This window comes from Aythya ferina, assembly GCF_964211825.1.
Source record: "Aythya ferina genome assembly, chromosome: 1".
In the NCBI taxonomy this organism is placed as follows: Eukaryota; Metazoa; Chordata; class Aves; order Anseriformes; family Anatidae; genus Aythya; species Aythya ferina.
In genome coordinates this window covers 144,140,419-144,145,967 of record NC_140296.1, presented here as the reverse complement: position 1 = coordinate 144,145,967, position 5,549 = coordinate 144,140,419, and the positions used below count along the sequence as shown (strand labels likewise).

The window sequence follows — 5,549 nt, the reverse complement described above, 5'->3', positions numbered from 1 at the left end:
TGGCTGAAACAGTGTTGATCTCACCAATGTTTTGGCTATCACCAATCAGCATCAGGGCCTTCTGCTTCTCACTCTGCCCCCCAGTGACTGGACAAGAGTTTGGGAGGGTACACAGCTGAGACAGCTGACATAAACTGATCAAAGGGTCTACCATATAATATCACACTCCACAATAACCAGTATGGAGGTGTTGGGATAGCCATTGCCTGCCAACACAGCTGTGAGTGGTAGCCTTAGGTAGCTGGAAAACTTAATGTCACAGTCACTGACCTGACCAGTGCTCAGTAAATCAGCCTATCTTTCTGCTCCTTTGTTTCAGTTCCTACATCAAGTTTGGATTCTAATATGAAAGGGATAGGGAAATTCTGGTTATTTGCAAAAAAACAAAAACAACAAAAAAAAAAAAACCTATTTCACCAAATTTGTTTTGTTTCTGTAGAAGGGTACAAATGAGTAGAAGTAACTGTCTGTATTAAAAAGTTGGTTGTGCTATATAAAGAGCTCAAAAGGAAACTTATACATGAGTCTCTTATTAACTCCTTCAAAAACAGAGTCAGGCCTCAGGAAGATAGAGAACATAATTCTAGCAAATAAAATGTGGAATTTAAATTAGAAAGGGCAAATGTTCCTGAGCAGAATGACTGAACAGAGTAGCTGCAGTTGAGCAGTAACAACAAAAGCTCTGTTAAGTACACACTATAGTAAATGCAATGCAGAGTTTTCTTCAGAGAAATATATCAAATAACTTTTTCAAATTACAACACCTGGAGACAAACAGCTCCCAACTACTAGTTATATGAATTTTTAGGACCAAGCCAAAACCTACCAAGCAAATGAGACTGGAAATTCAGGTTCCTTCCCAGCTCTGCCATTGATCTGATTTAGATACAATTAGAAATTCCTCTGCTTGATTACTACCAGCTGCAGGTTTCCTAGAGCACTGTATAATTCACATTGACTTAATCTTTAAGACTAGAAATATCAATAAAGCAGCATATTGCTGTCTATAACTACGCCATCATTTTTTTTCCTTTACTGGTACACAATTTAAATTAAAAAAAAAAATTGCTTCCACTACTACAGAAAATTCTTATTTGATATTTTATGAACCTCAAAAATCAGTCAACTAGAGATCACCAGTATTTTAGTTAGGTCATAACATACACCATCTGTTAGCTCATAACAACATACAGTTAACTTATTTCCTGATTTTGGCAATATAATGCTTTTTCCTACACAAACACGTAGATAAAAGAATAGGCAACAGAATCCAGGTTAGCTTTTCCATATCTTCTCCTCTACCTTCATTTTATTCAGTTACTGTCTTGAAAATAGAGTACTATGTATTTCACACAGCGCCATAATCTTGCATAGAGCCTCTGGGCTCCAATGAAAAATAAATACACCTGTAACAATAAAATGAAAAAGTTATACCAGGTTTAGAATACATCTTTATCTGAGCTGTATTTAAATCTCTTCCATGCAAGTATTAAACTATGCACGTGTATATGGTGCCACATATATATATATATACACCCACAAACATATTTTCACATATACATATTTCAAATAATATTTCATAAGTATATTTATATACATACACACACATGTATATATAAGCAAATAAAATGGTGACTGGTCACCTGCTTCTTCCCAGATGTTAAATCCATCTCTCTGTAAAGGGACCCTTTCTCAAGGGGAGAACACACCAGTAAGAGTAGCAGAAGCAGAAAGTGATGGGAAAGTCCAGAAGATGGAGAAAGAATCCCTATACTGATTCAACTTCCCAACAGCACCAGCCTAGTAGGATATGGGCTCTGGGAAGCCTCCATGGGAAGGCAGCCACAGGGATGCTGTAAACAGACCCAGGAACATAGGAACATACTGCCAGCCTGAAGAGGACTGGAGGGGCTGTGAAACCCATGGAAAGATTTTCCAGACAGAACACTAAAAAAATAGTCCAAGATGGACCATTCCAGAAGGAAAGTTTTGTCTTGGTAACCTTCCTGCCAGCCTTATTAACTCCCCTACCAAACTCGTGGCTTCATAAACCGGAACTGAAGCACTAAAACGATGTGTCTGCAGACTTCAGTGTTGCATAAGCTTAAAACTCAGTAGACTTTGACTGCAAGCCATTTGTATTGATTTATTCACTCCATTAGTGAAGGAAAGATGAAATTCTGCATTGATAGAGAATCAAATTGAAGAAGGAATAGCTGATTAAACATTTTAAGATCACATTCTAAAAGGAAGTTTTAGAAAGATGTATCCAAAATTAAATACCAAGATTATAGAGTTCAATAATCAAAATCTACAGTCAGAAACTTAAGCCACCAGTCTTATTTGTAGATGAAGTTATGCAGCCACTTTTTTACAAACCATCGTCTTAACTCTACTTGATAAAGCTTTACAAGACTTGTTAATGTAATTATGAAATCTAATTGCAAAAATGAGTTCACAATTTTTTTACTTCTAGGCTTGGAAGTAACTGTGTTTATGGAGATCAACAGCTTCCTAGAAACATAGCTATATACTTAACACAGGAAGTCTCTTGCTGCCAGTCACTTCACACAATATAGGAAACAACGTGCCTTTGAAATTCAAACAATTTGGTCATTTTCCTTCAATGTATCCTCGCTAGCAGAGCACTGACGTAACTGCCATTAAAGCAATATTGTGGCAGGCACAAAACAACATCTGTTTTAAGTGAGAAATTAACCTTCCCCAAGTAAGTATGCAAATATTTAATTTTAACGTAAAAAAAATCATAAGAGGAATAGGAAAAAACTAATCCATGAATAATAATACTTACCACCTTTTTGTTGGGCATCTCGAATTTCTATAAAAAGATAAATAAGCATTATTTTCCTGATTTACCTATGGTGAAAGTTGAGAGTAAATCGCTCAAGGCCACAAAGTGAACCAGGGGCATAGCTAAGAAGCAAAGCTGAGGCTTTTTAGTGCCACGGCAGTACCCTGCTATTGTACTACTTGTTATCAAGCGAATAGTTACAGAAATTACAGTGAAGAAATCCACGCTTCTGGTGACCTCCCCAGTATCACACCCTTCCTTTGGTAGCTTTCCACAGACCATTTCCAACCTACCTTGCCTTCTGGGTAACTCGGCCACCTGGCGAGGCCTGCCTCGAGCATCCCAGCCAGCACCAAGCCCAGGAGAGACCGCAGCACTAGGACACCTGGAGACTACTGGGTGACTGCACCGGGAGGGACAGGAGGCGGCACACAGGAGGATCTCCTGAGAGGCTGAAGTTCTCCATAGGGCTGAGTAAGCTTTATTGCTACCTCATGAAGATCCAGGAATGGACGTGACTGAGCATGACATCAGCACTCCCAGAAAATAATCTGTCACATCAACCTAATGGAGCCTGCATCTTTAATGCGGTATTGATTCCACTAATGTTCCCCCTTTGCTGACATCCGGGAGCAGAATACCTCTGCTACACAGTAAACTATACTCAGGTCACGCTGTACAATAGCCCATGTCATTACGAAGTTTTTTGTTGTTGTTTTGAAGCAAAAAGCATTTAAAATTCAGCTTTCAAAGGCAGCCACTAGCATTATCATCACTAAGATACAAACAGGTCACGCCTAGTCACGGTAACTAGTCATCTTCTAAGGAGAAGACTTCTGAACATAGCAGGTATAACCTAAGCAAGCAGGCAAGGCTGGCAGAGCCGCATGGGCTACAGAACAGGGTGCTGTACCAACACTTCAGTGCTCAGTACTCAATTGAGGGCTCTTGTGGTTTGGGGATTTTGTCTTTGTCCATTCTCCTTACTCTGAGAGTCAAATACTTTTCCCCCCCCCCCTCCAAACGGCTAACTATACCCACTCTATTTAAGTGTCAGGGTTGTTCACTTGAAATCAAGTGGTGACCATTCATCAACTCCCACTGATTTCAGTACAGCTGTGTTACTTGTCACCAAGCTGCAGGCACTGGAAACCCAGAACTGGTTAAGTGATCAGGGAACTTCAGCTCCAAGAGGTTTTCTGACTGGACTCCCTCAATGAACCCCCGCCCTCTTTCTGTTCTTCCCTTCTCCCCCACTCCCTGTACAACGGGGATAGTCTCTAACCCCATTCCTTCCCTCCCTAAAACCCACAGCCAGCTCTGATCTGTCTTCTCACACCTTGTCATATCATCATGAAGGTTTCTGGAAAGGAAGTGAGGAGTAACAAGCTTTTTTTTTTTTTTTTTTCCTTTGGGGGGGGGGGGGGGGGCACAACTCTCCAAGGTATCTAAAGAACTATGTTTTTTCCAGGTTTTGAAAGATAGTTATATTCATGCTTACTCATCATCTTTGCCTGATTTATATCGTAACTTCAGACAGATAAATTCATTAAATAAAAAACATGGCAAATAATCCCATACACCTCAATAAGATATATATTTGAGGACACTCCTCTCTACATCCCTGTAGATGTTTGACACGCTAATGGACTTCCTATGCAAACAGCAGCAAACTGTACATTTGGAAAGATAACATAGTGAGAAAAGCAAGAAAAATGCACCTTTGGTCCATCTACCCCATCTTTTCCAAATCCAGAGCTGGCCCCCAAGCAGGATCTTACTTAAAGAACCAGTTGCCCTGCTTCTGAAATGCTGAGAAAATCTTCACTCTGCAGACAGCTGCAAAAACTCGTGTCAGTGAATAAATTATGAAACGCCTTTCAAAATGTTAGAACTATAGTTAGAATATAAGATGAATCATGATCCAGAAAAGAGACACCCCCATCTGTCAGATCTGCAAAGCTGGGAACTTAATATAGAAACTATACAACTTTCCTTCAGATAAAATTCTCCTGCCAAATATGTATGTTTTCTAAAATAGTAATCTGCCTTGTTCTCTTGCTCGGAATGCTCCACTTTTTGATGATGCCCAACTATGAATGAGCATTACCTTGTTTTATTAGCGCTCTATCCAGCTGCAAACAGATAAAATCTTGAGAGGAAAAAAATAATCATTTTTTTTCACAAAAGGACCTCTGCCAGATGATCAAAGTAAAGGATGCATTGGCTTAAACACATTTCACCTCTGAAGAAACTTATCCATGCAGATGTAGTTTTACTAGAAATTATACATCCATAAAATAAATGCCACTCATAGTAGATATATTTTATGAGGAATTCTTGGGTGCACCCTACTTCTTCGCTTTAATTAGGTCAGTCAAATTTGTTCCTGTTTCAAATCACAACTCAGGGCGTTTCATTGAGTCTGTTCCTTTTTTTCACTGAAGTGAGCATAGAATGAAGAGAAAGTTGAACTCTTTTGTACAAAAGAGCATTGAGGTCATCACAGAGCCAGAACACCTCCAGTGACATGAATTCACCCATCACAAGTAAGAACTTTTGTTTAAGAGAAACCTCTAAACAGTTTCTCTTCACAGTTTATGAAGCTGAATCACAGCACTTCCATGGTAAAGGAAGTTTGAATGTAATAAAAAAAAAAAAAAAAAAAAATCAGTCTAGTGCAGTATCACTGTCTTCACTCTTGCTCTTTAATTCCTCAGAGCTTTCATCATTTCCA

At 39.1% G+C, this 5,549-nt stretch overlaps 1 protein-coding gene across 15 annotated transcripts in view; it reads right to left on the bottom strand.

Annotated features, from left to right (window-relative positions):
- Window positions 1–5,549, bottom strand: part of LOC311433677 (protein bicaudal D homolog 1) — a 294,907-nt gene that overhangs the window by 243,231 nt on the left and 46,127 nt on the right. The window lies entirely within an intron of this gene.